Below are 25,723 nucleotides of genomic sequence, written 5' to 3' on the forward strand. Positions count from 1 at the left end.
GAGTTAAAGCGACACCAACGCCAATATGGTTTCCGGTAATTGGGGGTGTAACATCTATTTTTATTTTCTCTGAAAGGCAAAACTGTAATGGCGTTCGACCTTTGTGTCTCTTCGATTCTGAAATCGATGTGACTGAACAGGTAAACTACGTTGGAGTTATTCTTGATTCCAAGCTTTCCTGGACACCTCACATTGAGTTCAGAATCAAGAAAGCTTGAATAGCCTTCGGGAAATACCGTTGAACCTTTGGTACAACTTGGTGTCCAAAACCCAAGTATGTATAACAAATGGATTTTTCACCATGGGCGCACAGGACCGAAAGTAAGTAGATGCAAAAGGTCATAGACAAAAAAAATGATAAGCATCTTCTAGCAACATAACACAATTATTGCTGAAAGAAGGTAAAAAGCGTAAAATTTCTCTCTGAATAGAAAGAAATCAGAAACAAAACCATTCCGGCGCAACAATGTCTAAAACAAAACCCTTAATGAACAGAAGTGTGACGAAATCCCTTACGTTACGCGTTTCCAACGTATTACGAAACCGGCCTGCCTGTCGATGATTAATACCAAGTGGAACCATCCCATCTACCGCTAAAATTATCATGCCATTCAGTTGTACAATAATGCACACAAACCAGCTCTGACTGTTTAGCTACAATAATGCGCTACACCTTTTTAGAAGGACGGAAGCTTAACATTCGTTTTAATGGAAATACGCGTGTTGGCTAGACCGCGTACACTAACTACAGTAGGTATTCATTCAATTCGAACTCAACGATGCATGAACTTGTCTGCCTATTTAGCTTCGCTTTTTTCCTCAAAATTTCCTAACCCGGAGCTGAATGTGTGGCATTTGATTTGGCACTGAAAACGACCGGCGCAAGGTAATTAGCCGCCGTCCGCCACCAAACCAACCGCAAGAGCTGCGTATCTGCATGATTTCCATTTTTTCGGGAACAAATCAGTTTGGTGCGGCGAGAAGAAAAGTGAAAAGTTTTCACTTTCCAACGCGTGAGGCGTGAAATCGAGGCGGCGCAATGGAATTTGATTGGGCACGTGAGGGGCTTGCGGGGTGGAAAAGCATTCTTGTTCACAACTGAATACCTACTGCCCCTGCGCGCATTGATGAACGAATAATGCGATAATGACTGCGCTGCTGGACAGTGCATTATGAGTTGCGAAATCGGTGGCTGGTAGAACAATGCTTCAACACATGTTTGTTTATGAGGGTAATTAGGTATCTCCCACGCGATTGGATGAGCAAAATCGATTGTCGATCATTCAAGTGGGTGCTCATAGACACAGTGTGAGGCCGTTTAGGAGGCCAATGTGAAGATCAGTTTAACATTGACGAGTACTTGGAATTTTGGATACATTGCCAGGGCATGCACCTCAGAATATTAATTTGTTGAGTGAAGTACAGTTACCTCCCAAGTTGGTTAAACCAGAATTATCAAATTATGAATATCAATTTAATTACTAATTTACTATTAAACTGTACCCTAGAATACTATAATATTACGGATACATCCCAAGTAGCGCGGTGTAGAAGTGCGTGGAATGTGTCATATGTACACTCCCGATCAAAAGTTTGGGGTCACCCCCTCAAAAACATGTAATTTTTTTAGGCCCATATCTTTGCCAATTTGCGTCCGATTTCAAAACCCTAGGTCTCATTCAAAAGATAATAAGTCAAAGAAACTTTGAACATGATTTAAAAGAAACTTTTTCAAAAGATTTCGTCTGTAAACTTAACCCAAAGTTGCCAAATTTTCTAAAAAATGAATATAAACTTACGGCAGTGTGGCTGGAAATTGGGTCGACAAAATTTTAAGATAAGAGCGGTAATATAACCCATTTTCTATTAGCTTTCAACTACTTTTTATAGAACTTAGCTAAAAAATCTAGAAAAAAAAGTTATCAAGTAAATTATTTCTTCATGTCATCGACCAAAAGTTTGGGGTCACCCCTCAAAATGATGTATCGGCCAAAAGTTTGGGGTCACTATCGCAAAACATGGAAAAGTGATTTGTTGATATCTTTGTCATCTTTCATTCAATTTTAATTCTTCTTGGCTTATTTGAAACATAATGAATGATACTTACTGCCTAGACATTGATCCACACATATTTGTTAAAATTTACATACTAAAACTTAACGTAAAGTTGCCTAATTTTTTGAAGTGTTGTGAAATGTGTTAACTTTACATAACATTTTTATATACAAAAATCGTTAAATACGTTAAGTTAAAGACATCAATCGTAAATTTAGTTAATTATCTATGAAATGAGCCAAAAAGAATTAAAATTGAACTATAGACGATGAAGATATCACCAAATCACTTTTCCATGTTTTACGAAAGTGACCCCAAACTTTTGGCCGATACATCATATTGAGGGGTGACCCCAAACTTTTGGTCAATGACATGAAGAGTTAATTTTCTTAATAACTTTTTTTCTAGGTATTTTAGCTAAGTTCTATAAAAAGTAGTTGAAAGCTAATAGAAAATGGGTTATATTACCGCTCTCATCTTAAAATTTGGTCGACCCAAATTCCAGCGATCCTGCCGTAAGTTTATATTATTTGTTTGGAAAATTTGGCAACTTTCTTTGGGTTAAGTTTACATACAATTTTTTTTTAAGTTTAAAGTTGCTTTGACTTATTATCTTTTGAATGAAACCAAGGTTTTTGAAATCGGACGCAAATTGGCGAAGATATAGGCCTAAAAAATGACATGTTTTTGAGGGGGTGACCCCAAACTTTTGATCGGGAGTGTATATTAACGAGATTTTTGTTCGATTTTGATGAAAATTTATGACTGTTCGAGAAAAACATGTTGAGATTCGCAACAAATCAATTAATTTTAAATCTTTATTCTAGCACACCTTTTAATGCACGGTTCTGAGTCCGTTCGGCCTGTTCCGGTCACGTAGCAGGCCAGAACTGGTTCCGGTAGGGGCCCAAAGGGGACATTTTCTTAATTTCACAGAACCACATCGTTCGACGGCCCAAATTTCATTATTTTTCATCTGGAGGTCAATAGGCATAGTGCCGATATCCGACAAAGGATCTGGACACTTTTGGATATTCCGGAACCGGTTCCGGTAGAGACCTAAAGGGGACACTGAATTTCATAGAACCATATCGTTACATGGTTTGCAAATTTTCTCTGATCAAAATCCTAATTTCTAGTACATGTTTATTTGTAGGTATAAGATACTAGGTGAACTTTAGTTTGTAAAAAATACCAGCGATTTCGCCTCTTGCAGTGTGATAATCCTTCATGAATTCCTTTAGCTTCAGAAGTTCCTTCTGAATTCCTCTATAAATTCCATCTGATTTTCTTACGGAAGTTTCTTCTCAGATTCCTCTTAGGGTCTGTGTCAATTGGTGAATTAAAATAAATTTTTACCTAAATTTGACAGTTCCACACTTAAACTTGACAGTTCTCCTAAGGAAATAATTATCGAACTGTCAAGTTTAAGTGAAAATTAATTTTAATTCGCCAATTGACACAGACCCTTAGAGTTCATTCCGAGGATCGCAGCAAACTGTGCGCGCGCGTAGGTGCTGTTTGCATTTGCTGTCAAGTTTTTTTTTTCGATTCCGCGTTACCTCCAATTCGAACAGTGAAAAATGAACTAACTATTGCGCTACGCCATCCGGAAAGTGATTCGGGAGAAAATCTTTCACAAGTTTAGTAAGGATTAAGGAAAGCCGTGTAAAGTTTGTGCCGCGAGGGGATTCAAGCTGCAGTTCGTGGTCCAGTGGCCGTCGCGAGTGTGGCGCATTCTAGTGCAAGGAACGCGAATCGTTCCCGGCCAGGATAAAGATCCATTACGCAGACGCTGAGAACCTATAGCAACTAACCGTGAAAGTGTTTTCGGAGTTAGAAGTCCAGCTGGTGTTCTCGATTTTATTAGTTTGTGCTGGCTTGGAAAGCGAATAAGCCCTGTGGGGGAAAACCCAAGGGAAAAACTGAGTAGGGAAAGGCATGCTGCTATGGCAGCAGTGACGCCGTGCGCTACTGTACTTAAAAGATACTAGCGAAAACTTTTCTGAACGACGATGTTGCATCTTGAGATTTTCCACGGAGTTTTCTGGCGAATTGGTGAGATCGTTCCAGGCTACATATTATTTTCTTTTCTTTCCTCTTCTTTCGCAACTTCTTGAGGACTTGTTTTTGTTACGTTACAGCGCCTCAACTCCTAGAAATCAGTGTTTTGTTTCATTTCAGAGAGCGAGCAAAGGCGCTTAAACCTAGGCACAAGGGCCAGGACACGGACCAAATACCTGTGTTCCATCCCAGGATTCCAAGGACTAAGGGGTGACATTAACCTTCTTAGCAACGTCATCCCCACCGATTTTTCACGTAGTTGGCTCTCTATATAAAACTGAGCGGTTGGTACGAGATGTCCCCGCCTTAATGGTTTTATTGTAGAATCAATAACGCTGCACAGTAGGCCTGGCCGCTTTAATGCTTGTAATGCATTTTTGATGTACTGCAAGCATTAATAATGACAAGAAAAATGGTAGAAGTAGTCGATTCTATCATTTTCCAGGATTCTTTCGATGAATGGCTGTGTATGTGTAGACTAGACTAGACTAGATTCCTCTTAGAGTTCATTCCTTATGAAAACGTTTTGTTAGTTCAAAGCAAGAAGAAGTTGAAGTTTTATGAATAACATTATCGCTCCGTTATTGCCCAGTTCTCAGCAATACATTGGAGTGGTTGCGACTTGCGGATATGTATGCACTATTGAGGGACCGTAAGGATGAATTTGGTGAGATCGTATCATGTTTATTTCTCAAATATACTTAACGCAAATCCACTACTGAATTTTGTTTCACTGTATTATGCGATGGGTATGGATATTATTATTGTCTCGTTTCAGAGGGCGAGTAATGGCGCTTACATAAGCCAGGGCTCAAGGGGGAATACCTGTGTCCTATGCCAGCAGATCTCATGGAGTATACACTAACCCTCCTAGACTAGACTAGATTCCTCCTACAGTTCTTACCAAGTTTCATTCAGAAGTGCCTTCAGAGACTGATGTAAGAGTTCTTTCCATGATTTCTCCAGAGGTTCATTCGAGGAACCCCCAGGTGTTCCTACTGAAAGTACTCCAGTAGTTTCTTCTAGTCTTCCTGCAGGAATTAGTTTTGGAAAGGCTCAAGAAGTTTCTTTTTGGATTCGTCAAGAAATTTCCTTTAGGATTTATTTTTTTGAGAATTCCTCCAGTAATTCCTTCTTAAAAAGTTCCTTCTGTGATTTTTCAAAGAGTTCTTTCTGATATTCCTCAACCAGTTTCTTGGAGTCTTTTTTGGATTCCACTAGAAGATCCTTCGATAGGATTTCTTCAAGAGTTCCTTTACGAACATCTTGGCCACCCCCTATATATGAAGACACGCATTTTCTAGTAAAAAAACAAATTTTAAAACTCTTTCTCAACGTACGTTTGAAATGTAAAATGTAACAGATTTACAGTAAAAATTCAGCTCAGAGTACAAAGGTTTTTGAGTCATTTGGTCGAATGCCGTTTGATCCAATGTCGTTTGGCCGAATGCTATTTGGCCAAAAAAGGACTCATGAACTTGAGTAATCAATCATGCCACTGTTCTCCACATCAGTATAACTCTAAAGAGCAGCCTATGAATTAAAGAAGGAGAAATCTCTGATAAAATATTGGCCGTTTTAGTGCCAACTAATCTCTGTACTGATAAAACTGGAAAGAATAGCCCAAGATTCAAAGAAGGAATTATTTGGGATCATCATATTGGCGGCTAGAATGTCAAAAAGTTCCTCTGAATTATGTTTATTATAATTCGGCCAAACGACCCATTCCACCAGATGGCATTTGGTCAAATAGCGAAAGTCGGCCAAATGAAATTTGGCTAAATGGCTGTGGCTGAAGGAGTCCCAGATAGAATTTATTAAGGAACCCTTGCACAAATTCCTTGAGATATCTCATGGAAGATTTTTAGGGAAATCCCAGCAGGAAATCATGGAGAAGTTTCAGTAGAAACTAATGAAGCAATTCCAGCAAACATATCTGGAGATATTCCAGGAATTCCTGAAGGTATATCAAGAGAAAATATTGGTCAAACACCTGAATAAATAGCTATAGAAAATATTAGAGCAATCCCTTGAGAAATACCTAGAGAAATATCCGTAGAAATCTTAAGCGGAATCCTTGGTGAAATTTCTGAAAAAAATCCTGGAAGCATACCTACAAGAATTCCTGAAGTAATTACATGAAGCACTCACAGAGGAATCCTAGGACGAATTCCTAGAGAAATTCCTGGGGCATCCTTAAAACGGAATTGCTAGAGCAGGATTTACCAGTTGAAGTTCCTGAATCAATCCCGGCAAATCCTAATTGATTCCTGCTGCAATCCCAGCAAGAATCGCTGTAGATATCCCATGAGAAAACTCTATAGGAATTCCTAGAAGAATCCCATTAAAAATTTCTTGAAGTCAATCGGTTAAAAATTGACAGAGTTATAGCAGCAAGTGCCCAAAATAGGTACAAAATGGTCCCAGACTCTACCTTTTTGACCTGGGGACATGTCCTCAAAAGAAAAAAAGCGACATAGATCGCAAAGAAAGGTCTCTTATGAATATTTTTCAATCATTAGTGTCCGACCATAAACTACGTAAGCTCTTAGGGGATGAATGGGTTTGAAGGCAAGTTCTGGCCGAAGTCTACGATTCATGCAAATTTTTGCAATTTTGTTTAAATAAAAGTCTACGAGAGTGGTAGATTGTCAAAAATGAATAAATATGGATATTTTACCAATATCATCTGCGTTGTATAAAGACATTTTGTTTGCTTTGCTATGAAATAGTTATTCATGCAACAAGTTGCAAAATGTTGATTTTCTCAGCTCGAGTCGTACATTAAAATCCAATGAGGCTTGCCATATATTTCAAACTTACTTTTAAAATGACATTCAGTTCATTGGTTTTCAAGATATGACAGTTTAAAAATTAGATGCCTAAAAATAGTGTTTTACGAGAACAGCTCTAGCTTCGCGAAAGATTAACCAATCGAGTACAAATTGTACCAATGAGGCACATATAATAGGTTGGCAAACAGTCAAAATTTGATAGTTTTTGATGCACTCTATGAAAAGTTAAAGGTTGTTGAACTTTTTTGTGAGAGAAAAAAATTGCCTATCCCAAACATTTTGGCTACCCCTATATATGAAGATTTGTTATTTCGAGTAAAAATCAATTTTAAAACTCTTCCTCAACGTATGGTTGAAAAATAAGATGCTATAGATTCATAGTAAAATTTCAGCAATCCCGTGTATGTTTACGAAGATTTTTGGTTTATTTTGTTCAATGTCATTTGGCCGAATTCTGTTCGGCCAAAAAACACTTATGATCTTGAGCAATCATGCCACTGTTCTCCACATCAGTATAACTCTAAAGAACAGACTGATTTAAAGAAGGAGAAATCTCTGATAAAATATTGGCCGTTTTAGTGCCAACTAATCCCTGAACGGTAAAACTAGAAAGAATAGCCTAAGATTCAAAGAAGGAAATATTTGGGATCTGCATATTGTCAGTTAGAATGCCAAATAGCGTTCGGCCAAACGACATTTGCCAAACGCAATTCGGATAAATGGCTGTGGCTGAAGGAGTCACAGATGGAATTTCTGAAGAAACCCTTGCAGGAATTCCTTGAGGAATTTCATGACAGATTTTTAAAGAAATCCCAGCTGGAAATCTTAGACGGAAGCCTGATAGAAACTAATGAAGCAATTCCAGCAAGAATATGTGGAGGAATTTCTGGGAGGAATACCAAGAGAAAACATTGAACAAACGCCTGAATGAATAACTAGATAAAATACTGAAGCAATCCCTAGAGAAAAACCTAGAGGACTATCCGTAGAAATCTTAAGTGAAATCTGTGGCGGAATTTCTGGAAGCATACGTCTACAAGAATTCTGAAGTATACACAGGAGGAATTCATAGAGTAGAATTGTTAGAGTAACCATAGCAGGATTTGCTTGAGGTATCCCAGTTGGGGACCCTAATGAATCCCTACAAATCCCAACAAATTTCTACAGCAATCCCAGCAAGAATAGCTGGAGGAATACCAAGAGAAAACCCTTGAGTAATACCAAGAGGAAATAATGGAAGAATCTTATGACCATTCTTATAAGAAGATAATAAGATAAGAATCATATCACCATTGTAGAAATCCCTGGAAGAATTCTAGCAGGATCTGCAACCTGGAAGCATGAATTCCAGAAAGAATATAGGAAGGAATACCTGGATGAATCTCTAATACGATCAGTGGGGCCCGGATAAAGGATTGTGGGTGCCCGAAGCTGAAATCCCTTCGGAACTAAAAAAAAAGCAAAGAGCAAAAAAAACTTATTCTTTGTTTTCGAACAGTACTTGAGCAATGTGAAAAATAAATGTGCAGCAACGAAAAAGATTGCTTAATCATTAGGGTCCGTCCACAAACTACGTAGGCTCTTGGAGGACAGGGTAGTGTGAATGGGATTGGAGGCAAGTTTTGGTCAAAGTCTAAAATTTTGTATGAGCAGAAGTCTACGAGAGGGTAGGGGAGTCAGAGATTATCAAAAATGGGTAAGTATGGATACTTTACCAAGATCGTATGATTTCTATAGGTTTGTATAAATAAAGACGTTTTAAATCTACCAACAGTCCAGTCAAACGCCTATATTCCCGTTTGTAACCACGTATGAAGATAAAGGTGTATGACCTGTATTCGAAGGTACATAAGAATAAATAGCCAGTATGCAGAGCAGCCGACAAGATATTCATGTACTGTGAAAAACCGGTACCTTCTCGTGCCAAGTTAATTAGTTTGCCGTCAAGTCAGACAAACTTGTTCAAATTTGTACAAAAGCAAGCTCTTAATCTTGCTTTGAACCTTGAGTTTCACAACCAACAACCTGTTAATCCCAATGCACGCGACAATCAACTCGCACTTGGTGAAATTCCGTTTTGAAGTCTTCATTTCATTTGCCACATATGTCACACTACAGTCCAGCATGAATCTGATTACCCCACTGACATCGAATGCATACCACGCAGCCACATCACGCACCAGCCAGCCAGACAGCCCACCGAACCCAACCAAAGACACCTTTCTTTTCTCTTGGACGTGGGACGGGAGAGCAGCTCGCACCCGCACGCGTTTCCCACACCTGGGTGCTCCACAAAAAACAACCGTTCAGTTCCGAAGAAAGTAAGTGAAGTAACTGTTGTTTATAATCGGTCGCGTGTCATATTTTTATGCGACCAAGTTCCCAAGGCTGAAGCAAACCCGAACCCGGAACGCTCGAAAGCAACCTGAATCATAATCATCATCACTCACTTGGCGGCGTTCTACACCTGGCTCTTGGCTCGGCTGGACTCAGATGGGGAATTCCGGTGGATCTGCTTTCACTTTGCGCGTCAATTAGCAGCGACAACCTTTCGGCATCCTCTCCTTATCAAAAACGGTGCTGGAATAATATTTTCCTCCGCAAGTCACAGCGAACACTTGGCAGTTAGACGACGACGACGACGACGGCGAAGACGACTTATCACCGATGATTTCGCGAACCCTGGGAATAACCGGACTGCCTTTCAATCACTGTTGTTCTATCCCCGAAGATCATTCGTTGCGAAAGTTTGGTTTTTAGGGTATTCCAACTAATCTTCAACCGATAATCGCACAGATCGTCGTCGCACTCCGCACTAATAATCACGTGTCTTTCACCAACGGTCACCGACAGTGTTTAACTTTCGCGCACACACACACCACCGGTGGACAACCCACTCTGAACTGCTGAATCTTCCGGAGGTACTAGGTACTAGGTAGGCTAGAAAACGCGTCCGAACGATCCGACCGATCGTTGCCAACTGAGCGAAGCTCAGCTGTGATGGTAAATTTTTATATTAGCTGCCGATAGAGACACTACTCGACGACGACTGACTGAACCGATTCGATGCAGTGCAAAAGCTCTTCTCCGGTTTTGCCGATTCACTTCTCGCGCGGTGGATCCAGACCAGCCAACATGTGTGGGACTTTGGCTTGGCGCGGAGCCGGCTGCTGCTGCAATGCAACTCGATTTGTTGAAGGGGAGCATCCTGCGTTCAGAGTAGTGGAGAATGGAGATACGTAAACAGAAGAGACAGCCCTCACTGTCTTTAGCTTTTTTTACTCGGGATGGGGACATCCAGTTGTGTGTGGATGCTGGAACGATAGGACGGGTGAATTTGGGATAGCTGATTTAAATTTGTAAGGAACAATTAGAATGTTCAGATACCAGTACAAAAGGTCAAATATTTGACCAAAAATAAACCAATTCTCATACTCCTTATCTTTTCTTGTCTTCTTCTTATTTGTTGATCTACGTTCCCACTGCAACTTGGCCTGCCTCACTTCAACTTAGTGTTTTTTTTTTCTCTATTAACCCTTATGTAGCCGGCAGGGTACCCGGGTACCCAGCACCCATTTAAAATCACGGTGTAGAAAAAAGCAAAAAGTTTGCCGGCCACATAACGGTTAACGAAGTTTTTGTCCTAGGCTAGTTCATCTCGGGACCAACGCTTTACTTTTCTTCTTAAGGAAGGGAAGGAAGAACTCACAAGCGAGTTTGTCGCTAGTGGGATTCGATCCCAGGCCCTCAGCGTAATAGTCACGTGCTTTAACCGCCACACTAGATCCGCTCCACTAACTTAATGTTCTTTAAGCACTTCCACAGTTATTGATTGAATAGCTGTATTTGCCTGCAATTGCATGAATGTGATTTCATCACAGATTCCTTCGAGAATTCCTTTGGCAATTGCCTAGGATTTCTTTGAGCACTCTTATAGATTCCTTAAGTAAATGCTACAGGGATTCGTCCATGAACTCTCTTTAGGATTTCTTTAGGATTTTTCCAAGAATTCCTTCTGCGATGTCTCAAGTACTTCCTCCTGGGATGTACAGGTAATCTTCGATATAATGTACCCTCGATATCGTACCCTCGATATAACGAATTCGATATAACGTACATTTTGCTTTGATAAACGAACAACATAGATAATTTTTTTTTCAGCAATAACCCCCAGATAAACTACTAATGTTACTATCATTTTAACTCATTGTTGTTATAGAAAAAAAGGTAGTAAGTAAATTTTAAATAAGTATCAGTAGTAGTTGTAGTATTAGTAGTAGTAATAGTAGTAGTAGTAGTATTAGTAAAAGTAGTAGTAATAGTATTAGTAAAAGTAGTAGTAGTAGTAGTAGTAGTAGTAGTAGTAGTATTGGTAGTAGTAGTAGTAGTAGTAGTGGTAGTAATAGTAGCAATAGTAGTAGTGGTAGTAATAGTAGCAATAGTAGTAGTAGTAGTAGTAGTAGTAGTAGTAGTAGTAGTAGTAGTAGTAGTAGTAGTAGTAGTAGTAGTAGTAGTAGTAGTAGTAGTAGTAGTAGTAGTAGTAGTAGTAGTAGTAGTAGTAGTAGTAGTAGTAGTAGTAGTAGTAGTAGTAGTAGTAGTAGTAGTAGTAGTAGTAGTAGTAGTAGTAGTAGTAGTAGTAGTAGTAGTAGTAGTAGTAGTAGTAACAAAAAATAAATAAGTAAAAAATAAAATAACATAAAAATAAAAAATAAAAAAAATTAAAAAAAAAGCATGAGAGAAACTGATAGTAACGAGTTAAATTCACAGAAACAAACTAGCCTAGAAGAACTTTTTATAGCATTTCAAGGCAACGCCAATGAATTTAAATCAGTAACTAATAATTATATAAAATTAAAAGAAAAAAAAGAGAAGAGTTTGTATTAAATAACAATAGTTTTAACGATGTGAGGGAGGATGGGAGGATAGTTACTATCATTTTAACTCATTGTTATAAAACAAAAGGTAGTAAGTAATTTTTAAATAAGTATCAGTAGTAGTAGTAGTAGTAATAGTAGTAGTTGTAGTATTAGTAGCAGTAGTAGTAGTAGTTAGAAAGTGGGTTATAAAACAAAAACGGAGGAATGGAAAAAATGATAGTAACGAGCAACTTATTTTATTCTATATCAATTATTATCAAATTCTTGATATTCTATATCGACCGGAATCTCACTGATAACTGCCGTCAAAGGGGGTAACTTGCAACACTTTTCGACTTTGAAGCAATATCATTGAAAATCTAAGTATTTGAAACATACTGTGAAGCATCTTGTACACTAATTACCACCAGTAGAATACTATGCAGGATATCATTTACTAAAAAACGTTGCCACCTAATCAGGAAGAACGAAATACATGCTTGTTGCAAGTTAACCCGTCTGTGGGGTAACTTGCAACCAGGGTCGTGCAATTTCGAAACGAAAACATGACGTACGACGACTGTAGCAAATCGTTTCCCATGCGAACGGACTGCTGTGATGCTTCATCTCTCACCCAGCAACACACTCGTTCGTTGCTGCTACAGAAACAAGTGTGTATGAAACATGGGATGATACACTTGGATTTTCGTTTCATTTATGAGTCATTGAAATACTTCAACATACTAAAAACACTATTTAAACCAAATTTTTAAATAGTGGTGCACGCCAATAGAATGATAATTATGTTTTATGAAAGAGGATAACAAATTCGACCACTTAAATCCAATTACCGGGCGCCCGTAACCATTGAGAGACTAGCGCGCACCAGTGAGACACTAATGCTCTGACGGGTGAAGCACAAGCAATGCGACCGGGTGGGAGACTACCGAGTGCTACGATGAGTGGAAAAGTTTTTTTTAACGACCGAGTCATTAGAAAAATGTATGAAACACTTGAAGTGACTCATTCAAATGTTGCATGAAAGTGTATCATTGAAACGAAATTGTACGCCCCTGCTTGCAACACGTGGCGTGAAGCTAAGTAAGCTACCATTAAACTGCACTAACATTCAAATTTTTGGTCATATTGTAAGTTTTTGATGTAATGCATGAAAAATGCTTTGAAAAGAGTACACTAACCAACGACAATACGATTTTTTAGTAAAGGGTTGGTAGTTATTATAAGCGAGAGTATATCTTTTCACAGCAGGTCTTACGTCCGTCAAATAAAAAACATATATGGATCTCATGACTCAGTACTAGTTACAAAATGTCAACAATGCTTAATGTAGTTTGTTGGAAAGGTAAAATGAGTAATCTTTAATTTAATTTTTAGTTTAAAGTGGTGCTTGGCTACTTTAGCTAAAATAATATGAATGGGTGTTCAAATTCAACTTTGTAATCATCAAATCCGTCAATTTGGGCATTCTATTGAAATGATTTACTCCATCTAGATTCAGAATAGATGTTGGTGATTGTTTTAGACCGTTCATCAACTGAATTAAACTTTCATCAAGGTAAAACATGAATAAAATTTTAAAATATGGAAGTCCTTAAAAATGTTTGAAAGTCACGTGGAAAAAAATGGTAAAATTGAGTCGACATTTGAAAATTAGCACGTTACGTAATTAATGAATGATCCATTTTGGTTATTTCTAACCGAAATATCGTGAAAGGAAAATAAATTATAGAAAGTTTACAAAATTTCAACTGTTGCAAGTTACCCCATAGTGGTTGTCGAATATGATAATGATTTTTTACATTACTTAGTCGATGAGTTTATCAAACTTTTATCATTCAGTTGAGCTTACTATTAGTTACCCTAACTGCAAGGAAGGTCATCAGACTAATCGCACTTACCATAGGAAAGAGGTAAAGCACGATTTTCATACTTGTTTTTATGGCATAAAATGAGCAAACCGTTTTAACAGTGTAGCTAAACAATAAGCAAAGAAACAAAACTGATTTTTTCACTAAAATGATCTTTGGTACAAATAATATTGATAATCGAAATGGTGGAGCATACTAGCTTTCATTATTATGTGAAAAAAGTTCACATTTATTGTATGTAATCGTGTTGCAAGTTACACTGCTGTTGCAAGTAACCCCGTTTGACGGTACTCAATTCATTATATGTAGGCAATAGACTATAAGGAGAAACTGTGCAAAATTTGGTTGATTTTGGTGAAGTAGGAAAAAAGTTACGTTAGTTTGAAAATGGCACAATAATTATAGACTCACCCTTTATAGGGATTTCTCTAGGTATTCCTCCAGGCATTCCCTGCAAGAATTCTTCCAGTCATTTCTCCAAGATTTCATCCACGATTTCCTCCAAGGACTCCTTCAGACATTTCTTCAAGAATTTCTCCGGAATTACCCCAGGAATTTTCCAGCAATTACTCTAAGAATTCCTCCAGGAATTCCTCGCGGAATTCCGTCGAAAATTCCTACAGCAATTCTTCCAGTAAATTCTGCAGTGATTCCTTCTGAAATTCCTCCAGGAACTACTCCAGGGATTTCTCCAGGAATATATAAAAGAACTTCTCCTCCAGGGATTGCTCCAGGAATTTCTCCAGCGATTTCCTCCACAGATTCCTCCCGAAAATGCGTTAGGGATTCCTCCAGAAATTTCCCTTAGGAATTTTCTCTAGGAATATATCCAGGAATTCCTCTAGGGATTCATCCAGAGATTTCTTCAGGAATTGCTTCAAGGATTCTTCCAGGAATTTCTCCACGTATTTGTTCATGGATTCTTACAGAATTTCCTGCCAGGATTCCTCCAGGCATTTCCACTTAAATTCTTCTAGGGATTCTTCCAAGAATTGCTCAAGGGATTCCTCCAGGAATTTCTTCAGAAATTTCTTAAGGGATTCCTCCCAGAATTCCTCTAGGGATTCATTCAGATGTTCTTCCAGATATTCCTTTAGAAGTTCTTCCAAGGGTGCAGAATTTCCTGCAGGGATTCCACCAGCATTTTTCCAGTTGTTCCTCCAGAGTTCCCTCCAGGAATTCCTCAAGATATAACTTCCGAATTCATTTAGAGATTCCCCCAGGAGTTCCTCTCGGGATCTCTTCAAAAATTTATTCAGGATTCCTTCAGAAAAGTCAGAAATCTTTCCATCACCTTTTCTTCTTTGGGATGCACACAAGAATTTCTCCACGATTACCTGAATTTTTTTTTTGAATTATTTCAAGGGTTTCTAGAGAAATTCCTCCAGCGATTTATATTGGAATTCTTTGAGATAATTTTAGAGGGATGCATATAGGAGCCAGAACATCCTCCAAGAAGTCATTCTAGAATTTATTCAAAATTATCTCGAAGAAATCTTTAGGATTTCATCTACGGGTTTTTTTTTCAGAAAATAATCCATGAATTCCATCAAGAATTGTCCCTGAAATTTCTGCAAAGGAATTCCTTCAGAAATTTTGATTCTTTCAGAAATATATCGTTGGTATCTTTTTTTTTTCAAGAAATCTTTCAAAAAAATATTTTTCCAGGAATTCATCCAGAGATTCCATTAGGAGTTTTTCCAGAAGTTTTGAGGGACTCCTTCAGAAACTTCCCCGGGAATGCCTCAAGGATTACCTCCAACTATTGTTCTAGGACTTGTCCTAGAATTTCTTAAGGAGTTTCACCGGGGATCTCTTTCCGAATTTTATGTTGGGGCTTCTCCACAATTTTTTCTTGGAATTTCTTCAAGAAGTTGTCTAAACATTTTCCAAGGATATCTTCAGGAATCCAACCAGCAGTTTCTTCAGGAGTTTACCCGTGGATTACATCAGAAATTTTTACAATAAGTCCTCCACGGATTCTTCCAAGAAACACACATGTCACAGAAGAGCCTCGGCAGCACAGATTTTGGGCACTGGCAGAAGTCACTGTAACCTCCCAGTCAACCAGTGATCATATAACATGGTGCGTAAGATGTTAAAATGGAGGTGATATGCGTACACTTTACGTGCGCCTAAATGGAGGCATGTACGCATATGGCCTCTACTTTATCATCTTGTGCAATATCTTAAACGATTACTGGTTGACTGGGTTACTTCAGACAAATAAGTAGTTACAGGGAGTGGCCAAAATGTTTCTCACAAAAAGTTCAACATGCTGTAACTTTTCATCAAAAATATTCAAATGTTGACTGTTCATCAACCTATTATATGTGCATCATTGGTACAAATTTGTGCTCGATTGGTTAATCTTTCGCGAAGCTAGAACCGTTCTCGTAAAACACTATTTTTAGACAACTAATTTTTGAACTGTCATATCGTGGAGACCAGTGAACCAAATTGAATGATATTTTGAGCGTTAATCACCAATATATTGATGCTTAAAACAAAGGTACTTTTCAATCGATGAAAAAAGTTATGATGATTTGACATTTTCACCCATATAGAGGAACAGGTTGATAAACAGTCAATATTTGAGAATTTTTGATGCACTCTATGAAAAGATATAGCATGTTGAATTTTTTTGTGAAAGAAAAAAAGTTGCATATTCACCTGTGAGACCTTTCCAATTTACATTATATATCACCCAATATGACACATTTACATATATTTCAACCATATTGACCATATACAATCTGGAGCGTTTGGTACGGTATGTCCACGCATCCTTCCTCCCCTGTAGATTCAAGAATTACTTCGACGAAAGAACAATCATTCAAAACTCGAGGTACTTCAAAGAATCATCTTTGCGGCAAATACAACGCAGTAGGCCTGGCCGCTTTGACGCTTGTGTCATATCTTTGATATGCTGCAAGCCTCAATATTGACAAGAAAAGTAATCGGGCATGATCTAACCCGATTACTTTCCAGGATGCTTTCTCGTACTGGCTGCGTTTGTATTAGATTAGATTAGATTAGATTAGAAAGAAAAAAAGTTGCATATTCCAAACATTTTGGCTGCCCCCTGTAGAAGTGCTTTCAGACATTTCTCTTCAGGACATTCTGCAGGAATTCACCCAGGGACGACTCTTTCGGAATTCTCCCTGGGTTTCCTTCCGAAATTTCTCTAGGAAATGCGCCAGGAATTCCTCTGAGAATTGCTTCTCAAATCCCTCCAGATATTTCTTTTTGAATACATTCCAGTGATTTAGTTTGGTTTAGTGGATTTCAGGGGACTGCATCTTCATGGAGTTTTTATGGTGCTTTAGTGTATTTCGAGGCGTTTTCGAGGTTTCAGAGAGGTATACCCCCGGGATTGTGCTTGGCATTGTACTTCAGGGGCTTCCAGGTGAGCTCCAGAATATTTAAGAGGAGTTACGACATGTTTCAGAGGCTTTGGAGGACTTAAAGGGCTTTCAGGAGAGTTTCTGAGGACTATAAGTACTCTCTAGAGAACTTCAGAAAGATTCAGATGGGATTTAAAACGTTTTAAGACATTTCAGGAAGGAGATTTCATGGTGGGTTTCGTGGTTTGAGGAACTCAAATGGCTTTCGTGAGAGCTTCAGGGAGGTTGCAAAGTGACGTTCAAAGGTGTTTCAGTGGATTTTAGGGGGCTTCTGGGTTACAGGGAGCTTCACTTAAGTTCAAAGCAAGATAACGGGGTCACCGCAGGGTTTCTGAGATGTTTCAAAGCGTTTCTAGGTGTTTCGAGAGATTTCAGAGGGCTTCAGGGAGCTTCACTAAAGTTCAAGGCCAGATAACTGCATCGCAGTGGGGTTTCTGAAGTATATCAAGGCGTTTCTAAGTGTTCTGAGAGGTTTCAGAGGGATTCGAGGGCTGCAGTAGAGTTTGAAGAAACTTATTCCATCGTGAGTGCATGAACTGGCTAAGTTAATAGGAGTGGAAAATAAATAGAAGGTCAATGGTTTAGAAGTTTTTCTTTTCTTTGAAACAAACCATCAGCAAAAACCCAAAAGCAGTTTTCTCGCTGAAATCTCAACCAATGTTAATAAAAATGTATCACTGCACTCTGGCCACCATCTGGATAACAGTAAAATAATTTTCAATTATGGTTTTGTGATTTAGAGGAAGAAAACTGCTTTTGAATAATTGATTATTGCTGATGACTGAATGATGGTTATTTGAGCCTTAAAGTTTAAATTCGTATTTATGTTAGTGAATTTGAGTTAGTGCTAAAAGTAGTTCAGACAACCAAGAAACCGATTGTGGAGTTCCAATAAGAGTTAACCCTTAATCTACAAGTATGCCAATAAATAAATGAAATGAAATGAAAATGAACTCAGGTGAAAAAGGCGCGTCAAAGCGTTTCGGTGGATCTCAGGGGACCTCATGAGTAGAGTTCATGAAATATACACTATGTCTACGAAGGTTTCAGAGGATTCTTCAAGGCGTTTCAGTAGACTTAAGAGGGCTTCAAGGGCTACATGGGGTATCAGTAGAGTATTAGAAAGTCTACGGGAGTCTCGGGGGTTTTTTAGAGGTTTCAAGGCGTTTAAGTGGATTTTACAGCCTTCTCTGAGTGCTTTCAAGTCATATCAGTAGATTTCAAGGGGTTTTAGTGGAGCGTACGGGGGTTTCATGGGAGTTTTATGAAACTTTTAAAACGTTCCAAGAGGTCTCAGTGGATTTTGGAAACTTCCATTGGACTTTGGTACAGTTGCGGGGAAATCTATGTGGACATTCACATATAGTGCGAATGTCGGAAGAAAGAATAGCAGGGAACCAGTAGAGGTTGGCGACTTTGTGGGTGGCCGCGTACACGTTTGAGAAACACATTCGGGAAAACTGGAGGAATGTCGCCCAAGAACGACGAAGACAGTGCTCCGTCTCGGCGCAGGAGTAAAGATATCAAGGTAGGTACAGGGCTCTCAGGGAAGTTTCTGGGGGTTTTTAAGACATTTCAGTGGGCTTCAGGAAGCTTCGGGGGCTTCAGTAAAAAATGAGGGAAATCTATAGGGGTTTCAGGGAGGTTATTGAGTGGTTTCTAGCCGTTACAGTGGATTTAATGGAGTTTCAGAGCGTCTTAAAGTTAAGGGCAGCTTAAGAGGGTCTCATGACAGTTTAATAAAAGTTTTCAAGGTGTTTCGAGACGTTTTAGTGGAGTTTGGGATGTTTCAGGAACTTTCATGAGTTAGCGGGAAATTCAGGGGACTCTAGTAGAGTTCAAGAGAAATCTACTAGGTCTCCTCTGCGCAGGCGGATTCAAGAAAATGGACAAGGGTCTAAGGGGTTTCTAAACATTTTCCTGGGTATCAGGGGGCTTAAAGGGCCTTAGTAGAGTTTAGAAAACTCTATGGGGTTCTATTAATGGTATCTTAAAGGTTTTGGACGTTTCAAGGCACTTTAGCGGTTTGAAAAGTCTTAAAGGAAATGCAGACATGAATGAATGTAGTCAGTCATACTATCAACAACTAAGCAATATTCTATTGCATCACGAACATACGAACACACTCTCCTAATGGATTGCAATGTGTTATTTAAAATGTGCATTCACTGCACATTGACTAAAAATCTTTACCATGGCAACATTTGCACTCACTACGGTGAATCCTTTTCCCTAGGGAGATGCGCTTGACACATAAACCCTGAACTCTAGACACGCTTTCCTTTCATCCGAAGCTCTACCGAAAACAGGGGGAAAACGAAAGCCAAGGTTCACTATTTCCTCCCATTCACAGTTTGCGAGTAGGTCCTACGTATGCAAATGGGGCTACTAACGATCACGGTCATAAATTGTCAATGCGAGACATCTTTGTGGCGTGCATTATTGATGGGGAGTTATTTTTAGGATTTTTATCAGTAGGCATAAAAAAGCGACCGCAAATCCATTCATTGCCCTGAAACTGGACAAAAGCAATAATGAATGAATGGAAGCAGATACTACTGGAACTTCCAGGATGAAGGAAGTGGTGTTGTATAGGCTTCAGAAAAATGATCCTTATTGCACACCAGAGCCTACCGAAAAATTGAACCCTTTTTTGGTCTATTCAATGACGCACATGTGTGAAGAATCAAATAGCTGTATAGATTATCAACTCACAGCAAAACTTTCAATAATGAGAATTTATGCTTTGCAAACTTAACTCCTTTCCTTCTCCTTTTTCATGACGATTAATTCGGTGCCGTAACAGACCAGACTGAAATTTATTAGATTCATAATTTTAACTTTCAGGGGGCTCAGGGGATTTCAAAAGGATTCAGGGGGGTCGCAGGAGCATTTAAAGGGCGTTACAGAGCATTTCGAGACACTTCAGAGGTGTAAGGGACGTTTGATGACATTTCAGGGGTTTTCAGATGCGATTCAGTGGATTTCTGGAGCCTCTGGAGGGTTTGAGGGGAAGTGCAGATTGATTACGGGGATTGCAAGGGCGTTTCAATGGAATTATGGGAGTTTCAGAGGCGTTTCGGGATATTTCAGGAGCGCTTTAAAGGGGGTTCAAGATCATTTCAGAGGAGTTCCAAGACCTTTTTCAAGATGTTTCAAAAGGTTTCAGAAGCATTTCGAATGGTTTATGGGGATTTCAAAGGCGTTTCAATGGGATAATGGATGATTCAGGGGCGTTTCAAGGGGTTTCAAGCGTTTTTCTGAATGGGTCTCAGGAGTTTAAGGGTAATTCAATGGTATTACGGGAGCTTCAGGAGTGTTTCAATAGTATGAAGCGCCCTAGAGACTCCCTGGGACCTCCCGAAATGCCCCTGAGATCTGCTAAAACGCCCTTGAGACCATCCAAAACGCCTCTGAGACCTCCTTAAGTGTGCATGAGACCCCCTTAACCCTTTGAAGCCGGATTTTATCCAAGCGTTATTATAGAGCTTTTTATACGTACTTCTGTAGTTTTGGTGCTCAGCAGCATATAATGTGACGCTGCATTTTCTGGATATCCTAGGTCATCCAAATTGTTCTTGAGTTTAAATCCTAAAGTTAACGTCTGCAACGGTAACTTCTTGCATTATTCAAAGCTACGATATCGAGTCTATCATGTCCAGTAAATCATCTGAATGTTAAAAGGTTATCATCAGATCATCTATCAGATTGAACTATCATGGAGTGACCCTTAATATCCCAAACATAAATATATAACAACGCTTATTGTTCTTCGAACTACTTCGGTAAATACAGCTGATTATCTAAAATTACTTAACGTTGCAAAAGTTGCAAAATCTATTATCACAAGTGTAGACCTGAAGCTATGGTCTCCGGTGTAGTTTGGTTGATCTGGAATACATATCTCAAGAGCATCTTGGAATGACTCATGAAATGCCAGGGGAATCATAAATTACGGTTGGATGTGTAATCCCGAGCAGGCGCAAATAGCTGTAAAATACCAAACTCAGGTAAGCAAAACTCGAAACTTGCAATCTAAATTAGGGATGTTGTTCAGTGCGGAAACCACACTGAAGATGGTTAAGTCTAGCAGTGCGAGCGGCAGTGAGTAGGAGAGCGCATCCCCCGGTAGACCGTCATGCGTAGCAGCAACCAAAACATCAGCAGCCCGGCAGTACGGCGACGAAGCGGCGATTGGCTATGTGGTGAGATGACAACAAATGAGAGAGAGAGAGCGACATTGACGGACGACTGCGAGAGCGACGAGAGAGAGAAGAATCACCAATGTCAAGTCGGCAGCGTGAGCGACTACCATCGATCTGAGTTCCCTTCAAAGGTTGAGTTACCACCATCGACAAGGCGCGTACAATCTAGTACGTTCTCGATAATTCCACGTGATTCGAGATCACGTGGTGGCTAGTATAAATATAAGGCGCGTAGCACGTTGAGGAGTGAGTATTTTTTCGAACTGGCTAAAGTTCACACGTGATGTAAAGCGAAATAACAGTGAATAAAAGTGGAAAGTGAATAAGTTTAGTAGTGCAGTAGTGTTTAAGAGACCTTTGTAAATAGAAGAAGAGAAATGAAATACAGTGTGTGAAGTGAATTAGTTCTCTGTGGTTTTCATCACCGGAACGATTGCCTACTGCGTTGGAATTTCTACCCTGGTTTCCTGGCTGAGGACTATTCTTGGAAGGAGTACCCTACTCCTGCTCCCGCCGGCTCCGTTCTCGTGGGAACGTGAGCTTTCCCGCGACCAGTATTCTTCGTACAGTCCACTCCATACCCAACATAGGATTTGGTCCTTCGAGCCGGATCATTCTTCTGGTCAATGGTCGCTCGCCCTCCGGTTAACAGTTGGATACTGCCGGGGCGCTTGGAGTGTGGGAGCATTCGATTCATTGGATATAGAAAAACTATGTGCTTTGGATTTGGCATCGATTCGGTGGTGTTAATCATGGAGGAATAAAAGAACTAAGTGAAGTGCAAGGAATAAACTCGTCACGAGTACTAAAGACAGTGAACGTTTAAACTCAAGTGAAGTGATCCTAAAAGTGAAAAAATGACGAAGAGAACACCGCTGAAGCAACAGAACAACTCAAGCAACGAGGAGGATATGGAGCTTGGCACGTTAATCCACTTGCGAGGAATGGCTCAAGGCAATATAACACGGATAAAAAATGTGATACTGCAAAGCGATGTGGATGATCTGACGGTGAATCAAGTGAAGGTGTACATCAGAAAGGTGGAATCTTCGTATGCGGAGTATCATACCCATCATCAGCAATTGATAGCTCGTTTGCCTGCGGACAAGCGTCAAGAGCAGGATGAAAAGTTCATACAGTTCGAGACTTTGCATGAGCAAGTTTCCACAATCCTGGACACCTGCCTCGAGACCCTTACAGCGAATGCAGTACCCCAGCAGCCCAACAATCAACAACCTATCGTTATCCAACCGTCGTTACCTCGAGTGATTCCAACGTTTGATGGACGATACGAGAATTGGGAGAAATTTAAGGTAATGTTTAAAGATGTTGTGGACGGATCCAATGAGCATGCTCGTATCAAGCTATACCATCTTGAGAAAGCTTTAGTTGGAGACGCTGCCGGACTGATTGATGCAAAAACAATCAGTGACGGTAATTATGACAGAGCATGGCAGTTACTCGAAGAACGCTTCGAGGATAAGCGAAGAATGATCGACTTGCACATTGGAGGTATACTCGGCGTTAAGAAACTGAGCAAGGAAAGCTACACGGATCTCCGGGCGTTGGTAGAAACATTCGAAAATCACATCGAAAATCTGAAATTCCTAGGAGAGCAATTCACTGGAGTTTCCGAAAGGTTCATCATCTACATCGTAGCTCATGCGCTGGACGACGACACTAAGAAGCTTTGGGAGGCAACCGTGAAGCGACGAGAACTACCAACGTACAGTCAAACGATAGCATTTCTAAAGGAGCGTGTCTCGGTACTGGAGAGGTGCCAGACATCAGACGACTTTGATCGACAACGACAGCAACGACCAGCGGTTGCAAAATCCATCAAGCCTCCTCAAAGGAGTAATGCGGCTACAGCGGTGGAAAATCCGGAATCGAAGTGTGAGTTTTGCAATGAGAATCATCTGTCGTTCAAATGCTCCAAGTTCAATGAATCAACGGTGAAACAGCGTATGGATCTAGTAAGGGAGAAAAACGTATGCTTCAACTGCTTGCGAAAGGGACACCGAGTAACGGACTGTTTGTCGGAGCGATCATGTACCAAATGTGGAAGGAGACATCATACATTGCTACATTCTGTTGACGGCCCAGTTGATTCCAAGGTATCAAACAGCATCGATGGAAATAGCAGCCAATCTGAAGCAGCGAGAGCAGCACCTGTACCCACACCACGTGCGAGTCGAATGGTACACGAGCGGTCATCGAATGCAGCAAATCCGGAACGTCCACAGGAACCAGTTAGCCAGGCACTGCTTTTCACTGCCCTCGTGAACGTGCTGGATCGAGACAATCGACCTCACCAGTGTCGCGCACTGCTGGATTGCGGATCTCAGGTAAGTTTTATTACCCAGTCCCTAGCACACGCCCTTAACGTAGAAGTGGAACAAGTTAATCTTCCAATAACTGGTATTGGCAGCGTAAGATCAACCATTAAGCAAAGATGTACTGTGTCCGTTCAATCCAGGTGTAACGATTTTGCATTTGATTTGCATTGTCTTGTTTCCCCTAGGATTACAGGGGAACTACCGAGTATGGAAATTCATTCGAGTAGCTGGAACATTCCCCCGGGATTTAAGTTGGCTGACCCTTTGTTCTATCAACCACATGAAATCGACATGCTGATCGGAATGGATTGGTTCCTTGATTTGTTGAAGCCAGGTTTTGTGAGACTTACTGATGATTGTCCGCGGTTACAAGACTCCCAACTTGGGTGGTTGATTGGTGGTAGGTTTATTGACCAATCTTTCTCTGGTGTTGGGTTCCGGTCGAATCCGGTGGTTGAGGATCCAGTGGGAAAGCTGGTCCAGAAATTCTGGGAGATTGAAGGTGTCTCTGCAGATTTTGTTACAAATACAGAAGAGGAAGAATGTGAACGTCTTTTCCAAGAGACTTATCGTCGTCAGTCTAATGGTCGATATATGATCCAGTTACCGTTGAAGGATGGTGTGATTCAGCTTCCGGATTCGAGACCTCAGGCTTTAAGACGATTTTATGCACTAGAGTCTAAATTACAACGTCAACCAAACCTGAAAGAGCAGTACGACTCGTTTATGGATGAGTATGAGTTGCTCGGTCATTGTAAGGAAGTGTTCGAAGCTGATGATGATCCAAACATGCAAAAATGGTATCTTCCACACCATGCTGTTGTGAATCCATCAAAACCCACAACTAAATGTAGAGTAGTATTTGATGCTTCGTCTAAGGTGGCCGGTACTTCTTTAAACGATGTTTTAATGGTGGGCGCTGCAGTACAGAGTGATTTGATGTCCATTGAGCTTCGATTCAGAATGCATCGATACGTGATGAGTGCTGATGTGTCGAAGATGTTTCGGCAAATAGACGTGGATTCCCGTCATAGCCCATTGCAGAGAATCTTCTGGCGAAAGTCTCCTACCGATCGTCTTCGAACACTTGAGCTTACAACCGTAACTTATGGTACCGCTTCAGCGCCCTTCTTGGCCACACGAACGATGTTGCAATTAGCCAGGGATGAACAAGACAATTACCCTCTGGCAGCTGAGATAGTTGAGAAGAATGTTTACGTAGACGACGGCTTGTTTGGGTCTAACAGCTTTGAAGAGGCATGCGAGATGCAACGCCAAGTCATTGCGTTATTCAAATCTGGTGGTATGCATTTGCATAAATGGTCCTCAAACGATCCTCGATTACTTGAATCAATTCCTTCGGGGGACCAAGATTCGCTGGTGGTTGTTGGTGATTGCGAAGCCAATGAGATCATTAAAACACTTGGTTTAATGTGGAATCCCAAAACGGACGAATTTGTCTTTCTAACACAGCCACCACCGAATTTTGAGACACCTACGAAGCGACAAGTTCTATCGACTATTGCAAAGATATTCGATCCGTTAGGGCTAATATCACCCGTGATCATAATCGCCAAAATTCTAATGCAGCGTCTCTGGATAAGTAAACTTAAATGGGATGAAAGGTTAGATGATCAGCTTTGCTCGGAATGGCAACATTTTTTGACATGTCTGCCTTGTCCGGAACAAATTCGCATCCCAAGACATATCGTGTCCCCACATGCTATTTGCTATGAGTTGCACGGATTCTCCGATGCCTCGGAGATGGCATACGGTGCTTGTGTGTATATCCGCTCACTGAATTCTGATGACACAGCTGTGGTAAAACTTGTCGCTAGTAAGTCGAAAATTGCACCAATTAGTCCTGTTTCAATTCCTAGGAAGGAGCTGTTGGCAGCATTGCTTTTAACGAAATTGGTTTCAAAGGTTGTGAGTGCGTTGGATACGGTAACATTCACCAAAATTCAGTTGTGGTCCGACAGTCAAGTAGTGTTGGCATGGCTACAGAAACCTTTGAATCGGCTCCAAGTATTTGTGCGTAATAGAGTCGCCGAAATCGTTTCTCACAACGAGTATTCCTGGTGTTATGTGAATACACGAGAAAATCCTGCAG

The 25,723-nt window shown here is 40.1% G+C and overlaps 1 protein-coding gene across 6 annotated transcripts in view; it reads right to left on the reverse strand.

The window, feature by feature from the left end:
• LOC109424095 (carboxypeptidase D) overlaps nucleotides 1-25,723 on the reverse strand; it is a 119,241-nt gene that overhangs the window by 49,938 nt on the left and 43,580 nt on the right. The window contains exon 1 of one of the 6 annotated variants that reach the window (XM_029854725.2): nucleotides 9,365-9,912. The exons of 1 other annotated variant lie outside the window; for it this stretch is intronic. The gene's annotated coding sequence lies outside the window, so the exon portion shown is untranslated. Of the gene's footprint in view, nucleotides 1-9,364; nucleotides 9,943-25,723 lie in introns of those variants that run through there. 4 more of the 6 variants (XM_029854726.2, XM_029854722.2, XM_029854724.2 and 1 more) reach the window with 4 other exon arrangements.

This window comes from Aedes albopictus, chromosome 1 (assembly GCF_035046485.1).
Source record: "Aedes albopictus strain Foshan chromosome 1, AalbF5, whole genome shotgun sequence".
In the NCBI taxonomy this organism is placed as follows: domain Eukaryota; kingdom Metazoa; phylum Arthropoda; class Insecta; order Diptera; family Culicidae; genus Aedes; species Aedes albopictus.